Source organism: Leucopleurus acutus (assembly GCF_964270905.1).
Source record: "Leucopleurus acutus genome assembly, chromosome: 3".
Taxonomy (NCBI): Eukaryota; Metazoa; Chordata; class Mammalia; order Artiodactyla; family Delphinidae; genus Leucopleurus; species Leucopleurus acutus.
This window is the reverse complement of record NC_139145.1, coordinates 23,464,084-23,476,914: the sequence shown is the minus strand read 5'-3', so window position 1 is coordinate 23,476,914 and position 12,831 is coordinate 23,464,084.

The window sequence follows — 12,831 nt, the reverse complement described above, 5'->3', positions numbered from 1 at the left end:
TACCTATTTCTAACAGATTCTAACTCAGAAGCTCTGGGGTTAAGTGCAGAGCAGTTGAGTGTGATTGTCTTTACAGACAGTAGATAACTTAAGAGAAGTTGTTTAAAAGTATATTTGCATATTGCACTACACTGTCATATCTGTGATTGGTTAGCTATTGAGTAACTAACACAAATCCCAATCCCATCTCTAATCTCATTCATCTCTTGTATGATATTTGACCTAATTGAGGCAGGTTTTTTTTTTGTTCTTTCCCACAAACACACATCGAACATCCAAAACATGCTTACCATTTGTGAGCATATTCTCTTAGTTATTTAGGAGTTGAGTAAGAGTGAGAGAGAAGGGCTTCCCTGGTGGCGCAGTGGTTGACTGTCTGCCGGCCGATGCAGGGGACGCGGGTTCGTGCCCCGGTCCGGGAAGATCCCACATGCCGCGGAGCAGCTGGGCCCGTGAGCCATGGCCGTTGAGCCTGCGCGTCCGGAGCCTGTGCTCCACAACGGGAGAGGCCACAACAGTGAGAGGCCCACGTACCGCAAAAAAAAAAAAAAAAGACAAGAGAAAAAGACACATAAATATGAAATACGGTCATCATTTTTTTAATATCCTTTATGTTGTTAATCCCTCTTAGCATTTACTGCCATTCACTCATTTGTATTATTTGGGGTATAGCAGTTTATTCACACAGCATTTTTACATATGGCTTATCATTTGTATTCTATTTTAATAACACTAATAATTATAGACTATTGACAAACTCATCAGACCCTACATGTTCATTTCAAAATCTTGAAAATAAGGTGGAAAATGAGGTGTAAAGTGGAAAATCTATGTGTATGTTTTCATTGGTGGAATGAGGAGCTACCTGAATATCACTCCTTTAGCTTTTCCTTCAAATGGTGCACTTTTTCCTCCATGCATAGGAGTCACTTCCATTAGGTAAACAGTAGTCTTGAGGGCAAACCTCAGAAGTAGAAACAGGAGAACTTTTCAGTTATGGTAAAATCAAACATATTTTTCTTCAGTAGTGAAAAAAAAAATTCTTCATGAGAAATTCAACCAGCATGAGTTCCATGGTGAAAAACTTTCCCCTTATAGATGCAACTTCCCCCAGAATTCTGAGAAATGTCGGTAGTAGAGAGGGGTGTTGCATACACCTGTTTCATTTCCCTCTGACTTTTCCTTCTCCTTTCTCTATTGACATTAAAATCTATAGTGAAAGCACATAGTAAGCAGTCTAGGACAATTGATATGACATTTGATCTAAATCTCCAAAGTCTATTTTAGATGGGGATGCTATGAGAGTCACAGGAGGGGAAAAAATCTAGAATTATTCTTATGTGATCAAATGTACTAAAATAACAAAAGCAAATCTTATTTCTAGCTAATAAAATAGCATTCCTTATATGATGTCATATTATGGCAGAAAAGAAATATATGCGTCTATTTTCTTCTATATTAAAACTGCTAAGGAGTGGGGACCAATGAACTAAATCAATTGTTTTGGGTTCAAGTTGTAGTTTTTAGTAGCCATCCTTCTTAGCAAGTTTTCAGAAGCAAATGTAGTTTGTTTACTATCACCACTAAATGTGCAATTGTGTAGATTTGTGGAAAAAAGTATTATCAAATATATATACTTTAAGATGATTTGTGTAAATTTATCTATTCATATTATTATTCTCCCCAAGTAAATCAAAATCTACTGTATACTGTGTTTTTCTTCTATAGCTTAAAAGGGGAATGTATGTTGAAACTTATTGAAATATTTATTAGGTGTCTACTAAGTGCCAGGCACTCTACTAGGCAGTAGAGATGTTGTATTAGAGGTGGAAAATGTCCTTGACCTCCAGAACTGATACTCTTGTAAGAGAAATACTGGGTCAAACTAAGTCAACAGTTTCTTTGCTACAGAGCTTTTCACGAGTCTTGTGAATTATGAGTCTCTGATAAGGAGATGTAGTGGACAACAGATCCCAAATTTATTTGAAATCTTTTCCTTCATGGACTGTCTCATAGGATTTATGATCCACTGAACACACCTTGAGAGACACTAGTATTCTGCAGTGGTTAGTTAATTGTTTTCTATTAAACAACTATATACTGAATCCATGATATTATTCTGGATGTTTTGGAGGATACAATGATGTACATGGCCACTGTGATGATAAGGGGGTCCAGTTTAGTTAAGAGAAACCACAGGAGTTATAACTTAATGTAACAAGGAAATACATACACATATACATATTTTTTATGTAAATTACTATTTATATAGTATACAATGTCTTCTGAAGAAGATAGAGTGTCTGTAACTTGGGATCTCACAGGAGGTTTCACAGAGAAGGTAGACCCTGAGCTGGGCAGAATTTCAGTAAGTTAATTTGGTTCTGACCATACGATAAAATCAGGTATTTGCACTGGTCAATCTGACCTTGATGGAACAGCATTCCATTTGCAGGGAACAGTGTGATCAAACATGCAGTGGTGGAGATGGCCAGATTGTAATATTCCAGTACCTGGAAAGTGTTGAAACATCTGCTTTCTTCATGGTCTAGAAAAGTGAATCTCAAGTGAAATGCATGTATAATGGAGGCCAGTGCTCTTTGCTTTGTGCACTGCTTTGATTCTACAGCATGCAACAATGTAGTGATCTGTTTCAGATTGTCATTATTCGTGAGGGTTCTTAGTAACAGGAGTGGAAAAGGAAGACCTCTCTTCCTGTGTTTCTGCCCTATGCTCTTAAGCCAGAAAAGGTACCAACATCACTGACCTGACCTTGTCTCGGGTATCTATCAGGATCTACTAGAATCATTCTAGTGAAAGGTAACTAGACGTCCAAAGGACTCAAAAGATACACTATAACCTTTGTATACTTTATATACCTGGTGAAACAAAAATGTCACCGGAGTGGTCCCCTTCCCTAGAAATACCAGTATGTTTTTCCAGTGCATGGCAGAACTTTGCAGGTAAAACTGGGATAAAGGTGAAGAACGGTCTTAAAATTCTAGTCCTTGAACAGCACCTAACACACAACAGGTTTTCAATAATCTTAGCAACAGTATTCACAAATAATGACCATCAGCGTAACTGCTCTTTTGTGCCAAAATACATTACCATATTACTTTTTTTCCTTCAGCTTTACAACTTGGGTTCTATTATTGTTTCCATTTTACAGATTAGGAAAGTGAGGCTCAGAGATGCTAAGTCACTTGGGCAAGGTCACAGAGCTTGTAGGAGATAAACCTGCACCCTTACTGTTGGATCCTACAAACCAGACCATAATTTAAGTCCTTCAAAATATACCTCAGAACATTTGAGTAAATTAATGAATAAATCCTCCTAGTCAGACTGACCAGATCATTATATTAGGTTCAGCTATAAGTGGAGGAAAGTCATAATCATAGCTGGACAGTTAATACAGTAATTTACTTGCTTTGAATTTTCTAAATGATATTTAGCTGGTAGTTTCATGATGATAACCATCGAATAAAAACAGGTATATTTTGATGTTTGGAATAAGATCTGATATTGAGTAAAATACATATTGATTCCTAGACCTATATGATGTGAGTAACAGATGACATTGAGATGCCATCTAGAAGTACTCCTGTGCAGTTCATCATGTCAACCCAGCTAATAATTTTAGAATCTTCAGAGTGAATAATATATGCAGCCATAAAGCATATTTCTAATCAATGCAAATAATATTTTTCCTATGCTAAACCCAGAGTGAAGTTATAACACGCATCATAAGATTAATGGGCCATGTTGTCTTCATCACTTTGCTAAATTACTTAGTCTGGAAACCATTCAGAAGGTTGCGAATTGGAGCTGAGCAGTAGTAGTGAGACTGTGCCTCTGATGAAACTATTTCCACCCTGACCCCTACTGCTCCCTTCTTGGGAAAGAAGGCAACATTTCTCCTAGAAAAAGTCACAGGTTCATAAGCTGGCTTGTATAATACGTTTGGAGGAATAGTGTGTCTTTTAAGCAGAGCCTATCTCGGTATATAAAATAATTTTTACCTACCATTTAATGAAATTAACACTCACTTTGAGGCTAGGTCTTTTGCCATTTGACTCCTGGATCACGTCTATGGATATATGTTTTTCTTGAGACAAAGTGTGAACCCAATATAGTATCCATCATTCAGTCTATCTAGCTGAGGTACATCATCTGAAGCACAAGCTCCCTGAGGCCAGGCACTTTATCTGCTCTATCAGTGTAGCCCTGATGCCTAGTGTCTAGCTTTTGGAGATTCTTAATAAACATTTGTACTGAATACGGTATGTATATGGTGAGCAAAAGTTGGCTTCCCATTTTACAGTCAAGGGTATCCCACTCATGTTCTGTGAACACTGGATAGCAGAATCTTACTATGTTATTTTTCTGTTCCCTTTGCAAGTTTCCTGAAAGGGCATTCCTGTCCTTAGAATGTCCATCTCCTCCCATCTTCCTGGAGAATAACTCTTCTTTCTTAAATACTTAGCCCCATTATTGACTCTTTAAGATTGAATGTATTACCTCCTTAGAAACAGGAAAATGCAGTGCTTTTTTTTTTTTTCGACAATTTATCACCAGAAAATTATTCTAACACCTGAAATTCTGGACCTAAAATGCCTGGACTAGTGGTTCTCAAAGTCTGGTACCCAGACCAGCACATCAGCTGCACATAGGAATTTTTAGAAGTGAAAGTCTTGAGCCCTGCTCCAGACCTACAGACTCGGACACTCTGGGGGTGGGGCCCACTGCCTGTTTCAGCAAGCTCTCTTGGTGATGCTGATGCATACTCAAGTTTGAGAGCCACTGCTTAGACCTAGAACTTAAGGTAGGCTTTGGACAGATCTGAGTCCTAAACACTACTGAGACACTGGGGTGACCATGAGCAAGTTACTTCTGGGAACCTCTTAGCATCTGTGTGCCTTGCTTAGCTAATAGTGATTTTAATTAATTAGAAGAATGCACACGGTGTACTCAAGAGAGTAACCAAAGCATACTTCATGTTCCATAAATTCTAGCTGTTTACCATTATCATCAATCAGAGCTTACTGACACATCCTGAAGACATTCTTCTAATAAGTGTAATAATGTGGTTTGTAAAATTAACAGCTTAGAAGAGCATATTACGAAGTTCATCAGACAGGGTCTCAGCAGGAAATCAGGGGTACATCAATAAGGATAAATTGAGCCCAATGTAGAGAATCAAGAGATAGTGTAGTGCCCTGGGTTCAGTAGAAGTGTGGCTACCTTTATAGGAGATGAAAGAGAAAGGAAGCCTTGCTGGAGAGAGAGTCCTCCCCAAAGATGCTGTGATGCCCCACAGAGAAGCACTATACGTTAGTTGGGGGATGCAATTTGGCAAGAATTAATACCCTAACTTCACTCCCCTCCTTCATTCCCTACAATCTTCTATTGGTACTCTTCATTGGTGAGCCAAACAGAAGCCAGAGCAAGGACACTTACTAAGATAGGCCATGCAAGCCATCCATATAGAGTTGGGTGGAGAAAGGATGTGGAAGGGCAAATAGGACATATTTCCCGCAGGTGGTGAGCGAGCTGTAAAATCACTCGCCCTTCTAACATCATTGCCATTGCAGGAGCACGGAGGAGCAAGTGGTTAGTTCTGACTTGGCAGATCCAGGAGACTGCAGGACAGAACTGGTATATGAGTTGGGCTTTAAAGGTAGATTTGAATTTTAATGGAGAGTATGGAGTAAGAAATGGTGAAGAACCAAGGGAAAGGGAGATTCATTGCAAATGGAGAAAAGAAAAGTGGCATAAAGACAAGAAAAGTCAAGACGTATGGAAGAGATAGCAAATACTCTGCGTGTGACTGGAGCAGAGAATGGGCAGACGAAGGCTGGAAGTTAAGATGAAGTCATCCTTGAATAACATTAAAGTTTCCTCCTTTAACCTCAATTTCCACCTTCTACTCCCTTCATTAACATTGGAAAATTAAAAGTGAATTTGACTGGGTTGGTGACAATGGCAGTATGAAGCAAAGAGAGGAGAATAAGAGTAAAAAATTTAGTAGTACCTTGGTGAAGCTGGGTAAATGATGGGTGGTGGTGTCACGTCAAAGCATGGGCAAGTGATTGTGACAAATATAGGCTTATTTCTTGACTATATGACTTCAGTTAAGGTACTTAAGCCCTCTAGGCTGCAGTCTCCCAACCTGTAAAATGGGGATAAAACCTCGCTTCCTCCAAGGTTTCTGTGAGGATCTAATGAGCAATGGAAGTAAGAGTTGAGTCCAGTAATCAGTTTTTAATACATATAAACTAATGTGAGGATAAGGGTAAGAATACTTGCTATGATTTATTGAATACTTATTATGTGTCCAATATTGTGCTAGTCTATTTACATATCTTTTCTCACTTAGCTTTCTTTTCTCTTATCTGCCTTTCTATAGGCAAGAGATAACTGATGGCTCAGTTATGAGGAAACGCAGTTGTGAGGAAAATGTCAGAGGGAAAATGTACCAGAAAGTTAATTCCTAATGGATCTGTCAGCCTTAAACAGAGCATGTCTGTGCTAAACTGTGTAAAATATCTGTGCTAAAACTACTCAATTGGACAAGTTTTGATAAAGTATTAACTTAATGAATAGGCATAAACAGCTTGGAGCTTTTTGGAGGGTATGTGGTAATATTAGTATTGGTGTGATGACTTTTGAAAGTTCTATGGCGTATAGAAGTCAAAAAGAAGACCCGGAAAGGGGCAAAACTGTCTCTGAAAGTTATTGGGGAAGTCTGGCTAGTAAGACTCCAAAAGGGAGAATCAGTAAGAGGCCAGGTTATTCATAGGCCTTCTAAGAATGTGTCCATGAGAAATATTTACAATGATTGGATGCCGGAATAAAGGAGAACACTGGCTCCATAAATGGTAACTTATTTTACACAAACAGGCTAATGATAAAAAATAATGAAAATCTGATGGATTTTTGAGAGGTTCATTGACCAAACTGAGACAAAAGTGCATAACAGCTAGATGCTCATAGTTTTAATCAGTTCCCTTTGGAGTCAAGCAAAGATAGCACCTGAAATGGTAAGGGACGTTTATGCAAGGTCACAAAGATTTTTGGTGGTGCATTTGGGATATAAACCCATTTCCATAAGAATTCCTTCAGAGGTCAAATGTTTGCTTGTCAAAAGTAGCATGAACTTACTTCCAGGAAAAGTTCTTAAGAAAAAATAATTTGAGTAATGAAGAACACTGATGTAACAGTTAATTTAAGAACCCAGAAATAGAGGTAAAGAGTAAAGCAATTATGGGTTAAGAGTCTGCATAAATTCCCCTGGAAGGGGGATATGGTCAGAGATGGCAGTTTGAAAACAGTGAGTCACCAAAAGTAAAAGTTTAAATTACAAGCTGCTTTGGGGGTCTTCAAGAGAGATTTTATAGATTGAACAACAACAGCAGCAAGGACAAGGTATAACGCTGTCATGTAGACTGCAGCCTGAAAAGAAAGCATTGCAGAAAAGCCACATCATCCTGAATTTATATTTCCGTGCATTTGAACAGATTGGAGAGCAGTAAAGTTGCTTTAAGAGCGAGTGATTTAAGTCAGCCAGCTTGTGAATAATACGAGATATTTTTGCATTTACATTAACTTATGTCCGTAAATAACGAACTTTAACAATGAACAAAATCCGTAATCCTGATAATGCTAAGAAAACTGGAAAGATACCTTTACCTTGAAAAGGCAGGATAAAGAAGACAGCATAGAAATTTAGGGAGATTGCAGTTTTGGAAAAATCATATTAACATTTATTAGCTGCTACAGCTTTGAAATGTGATGATTTAAAGAAAGAAGTAGACTGTTGATTTCTAAAAGGTAATGTGTTGGCTGAAAGAGAAGAGAATCTTGTTGAGACCTAAAGTGTTCTTTTAAGGATATATTTCAATGTCATTTCAAAAAATAAACGCATTTCCCATAACAAAACAGTGAGGTTAATGTAATACAGGTGAAAGCTTTTTGGCCCGAAGGAGTTCCATCCTTTGGAACAAAGTTTTATTGTTGAACACACCATGACCCAGGCCTGTGAGTGCCAGCACAGTGACTGTTTTTACAAGATCTGGTACAATATGCACAGTAGTTCTGGCCTTAGCACTAGGCAAGGATCATTCTTTTTGTATCTTCCTGATTGCTTCCTCTACAAAAATGGGATAATCCCTCCTCTTCTAAACTGGAAAGTAGTTTCTTCCCTCAATAAAACTAGTTTCTTCTCCAGGTTGAGCTTTTCCAACTCTTAGAGGTCTAAAATGAATGATATGAAACATACTATATTTGCATCTATTTTTATTTAAGAGTTATCTAAGGAGATTTATCTAATTAAATAGGAATTTCCTAAGAGATGCCAAAATAAACAATCAACAAGTTTTCTTTAAAGATCATATATATTATATAACAAGATCCACCTAAGAGTTAAAATATAAGTAGGTATACAATTTAACTATTTGAAGATAATTTTTCTTCTTACCACTGAAGCAGTAAGCAGGTAGTAGTACAATTTGGGGAAAACAATATTTCTGGCTTTTGTTTGTTTTATTTTAATTTGTGATATTCATGAGATCTTTTGTGAAGCCTTTGGGTATATAGTAAAATTCATGGGTTTTTAACTTTGTATTGACTCGTATTTTTGTAGGTTTTAAATTTTCTTCTGGCTTTAATTTATACTATCTCCTTTTACTTCTTCATTTAGAAATAATGTATTTCTCTCAGGATTACAATCTCAGTGCAGTCCTCTACTTTTCTATTTGTTGGACGTTCTCTTAGACATCTACATTTTTGTCTAGTTCGTACATTTCTAGATTTTTATACAATTGATAAGAAGTCTTTAATCTTATGAATTCTTTATATTTTCTCTTTGGAGACAAGATTTATAGGGATTTCCTTGGGCTTAAACTAGAAAGAAAAACGAATTTGCATATGAAATGTTGAAGGCTTTGTTACAAAGTGGGTTAACATTATATGTATGTTTGAAATAAACTACTTCAGCCAGAGCATCTAGCTGTTAACCTCCAGATTAATATCTATTATAAAATATGTGCATGCTTCCAACACATGGCATTGCCTCCTATTACTGCATGTCCAGGAGAAATTGTTTTGTCTTTGCACTTTTTTTTTTTTTTTTACTGACAGCTATCCAAAAATCAAGCTGAACCCTTGTATGTGAGGACAGAAAAGGACAATTTTTAGACAGGTCTAATATCCAGTTGTACCTTTCAGTCACTTAGAGAGAAGGCTTAGACCCCTGAAGCCCAGAGTCACAGGTTTTTTAGGATTATGGTGGTATATACCTCCAGTTTATAGAAAAAAAATGCGTTGTAGAAAATCCAAGTTAAATTAGGACTAAAATCCAAGTTAAATCTAGAACTAAAGTGTTACTGCCCCAAATACGTGTAAACTCTAGGTTACTGCTCTGTTGTCCATTTCATCAGTTGCAGAATATTCAAGTTAGTCTTTCAATGCTAACAAGAACATAAAAATGCATTATGTCTAAAAGCAGAACATGATTGCCAAGCCAGATCTGCGCATTACCTGAGAGTTTGGGGGGCCACCCAAGCGGCATCTACTTGTTTGCTACTGACCTTCAAATAGACTTGCTCAAGAATTACAATGTAATAACATATACCCTTATGTACTCTTGAGTTTATTGAAAACACACAGCAAATGTGCACACACACACAGATACACACCAGCACACCAGCACACACCTACTCTAGAGCCTACAATTTTAAGAGTCAGAACTTTTTATTTGCTTCTGGATTAAGATGGACCCTGTATTTCCTCAGCATGCTAATTAGAAACTCTATAAACAATTCAAAACCAGCTTCTTAAAATTCTGTTTTACAAAAATTGATGTTAAATATTGTCCTCAGAGAGTTCTACTCTGACTTTTCAAATTGTTTTTTTCTCCCTTCATGGGATAAACAGTTAGGGTTTCTTTTTGTTTGTTTTTTATCTCTCATTGTAAAAAATTCTATCTTAAAAGCTGATTTATTATTTCTTCCTTAGCATGGACGACGTGGGAACAAAGATGATATTTCATCAGTCTTGTTTTTATTTAAGTTGAAAGGTTATATATTTCTACTATCTACTGCAATACTGCTAAATATTTTTATAGTGCTTGTAAATCTTATGACATTTTTTTTTTAGTTTGTATTTAAGGCATTTACTCAAAAGGGACCATATGCCTCAGTTCATGTCACTCTATCATCAGTGTGTATGGTCACTCTATTTTCTAATACTTTTAAGACTGGTTTTGGCCCCGACGTTCCTCTGCCAGATTTATTTCCTTTATTTTCCCCTATATAGCACCATTTGGGCCATTTAATATGTAATTTCCCAACTCACCTTTCATAGTTATTTTAAACATATGTATATATTTGAAATACCGAATTGTTTTGTATTTTCTAATTTTTGCAAAAGTAGTATCGACTAAAAATCACATCCTATTCTTTTATTTTTTCTACACAAAATTATTGTTTTAAAATTTGTCTGTGTTGCTCCATAGAAATTATTGCTTCTGGCCACTGTCTAATATTCCACCATATGTTGATACCATGTTTTGCTTATCCATTACCCTGGTGATACATACTTAGGCTATTTTCAACACTTTATGTCCACCATAAAGCATTAATACACTCTTTCCACATGTCCCCTTGAGTAACAGTGCAGAGTAACAGTACAGCCGTGGAATAGCTGAGGTAGAAGTCATATATATGCCTTATTTCACAGATTCCTCCCCAGAATAGCTGTACCATTTTCCCCTCACCAGCAATACTTGGAATTTCTCTCTTGCCACATCCTTTGTCACCACATGCTGTTAATCTGCATTTTTAAAAATTAATTAATTTATTTATTTTTGGCTGCATTGGGTCTTCGTTGCTACACTCAGGCTCTCTCTAGTTGCAGCGAGTGGGGTCTACTCTTCGTTGCGGTGCGCAGGCTTCTCATTGCAGTGGCTTCTCTTGTTGCGGCGCACAGGCTCTAGGCGCGCGGGCTCAGTAGTTGTGGCTCCCAGGCTCTAGAGCGCAGGCTCAGTAGTTGTGATGCGCAGGTGGAGTTGCTCCACGGCATAATTTGCATTTTAACTTCTGGACATTTGGCATGTGTGGATTCATATGAAGTAAGGTGTTTTAATTCTGCATTGCTCTGATTCTAGAAAAGTTAGGTCTTCATATACTTTCTTGCTATTCATGTTTTCCATTCTATGAATTGCCTATCATGACCTTCGCTCATTTTTCTATTGAGTATTCTGTGTCTTTAGAGATGTAGAAGTTTTTGTATTCAGATGTTGAGTCCTTTATTGGGTTTTAGATAATGTATATGTCTTCTACCCATCAACTGTTTTTCAGTCTGACTTTGGTATCCTTTATTGTACATAAAATTCTAATTTTTTATTAAAGTATAATTGATTTACAATATTATGTTAATTTCAGGTGTACAACATGGTGATTCAATATTTTTATAGATTATGCTCCATTGAAAGTTACTATAAAATATTGGCTATATTCCCCATGCCCTACAATATATCCTTGTATCTCATTTATTTTAAACATAAGTTGTCTGCACTTCCTAATTCCCAGTCTGTATCTTGCCCCTTTCGCTTCCCTCTCCCCACTGGTAACCACTAGATTGTTTTCTATATCTGTGAATCTGTTTCTGTTTTGTTGTATCCATTCATTTGTCTTATTTTTTAGATTCTACTTATAAGTGATATCATTACAGTATTTGTCTTTGTCTGACTTATTTCACTAAGCATAATACCCTCCAGGTCCATCTATGTTGTTGCAAATGACACAATTTAATCATTTTTTATGGCTGAGCAGTGTTCCATTGTGTACATATGGCATGTATTCTTTATTCATTCATCTGTTGATGGACACTTAGGTTGCTTCCATATCTTGGCTATTGTAAACAATGCTGTTATAAACACTGGATGTGGGTGCATGCATCTTTTCAAATCAGTGTTTTTGTTTTTGTTTTTATTAACATCTTTATTGGAGTATAGTTGCTTTACAATGGTGTGTTAGTTTCTGCTTTATAACAAAGTGAGTCAGCTATACATATACATATGTCCCCATATCTTCTTCCTCTTGTGTCTGCCTCCCACCCTCCCTATCCCACCCCTCTAGTGGCTACATCAGTTAACATTCCCACCAACAGTGTACCAGGGTTCCCTTTTCTCCACATCCTCACCAAGGCTTGTTAGTTTTGTTCTTTTTTATGATAGCCATTCTGACATGTGTGAGGTGATCTGTCATTGTGGTTTTGATTTTCATTTCCCTGATGGCTAGTGATGTTGAGCATCTTTTCATGTGCCTGTTGGCCATCTGTATGTTTTCTTTGGAAAAATGTCTATTCAGCTCTTCTGCCCATTTTTTTAAATCAGATTTTTTATCTTAATAAATTTATAATTTTAATATAGTTAAATTCATCACTTTTGCTTCATACAATGTATGCTTCTTTATTTTTCAAAGATGTATTGCATCTCTTACCCTGAAATCACAAATATATTACCTTGCAATTTCTTTTATTCTCTCTAGATTTTATTTTTCACATTTAGATATTAAAACTATTGTATTTTAGTTTTGTACATTAGGTGGAATTATATAACATAATGGTTAATAGAATGATTTCTGTGGGGTTTAAGTTCCAGCTCCACCATGTACTTCTTAGGCTAGTCATTTTATCTCTCATACCTCAGTTTTTCCACCTGTAAAATGAGGATAATAGTTTATGCCTTGTGGATTTTTTTATGAAGATTAGGTGAGCTATATAGGACTGGGTACAACATAAGTGATATCACTAGGTTAAGATCCAGTC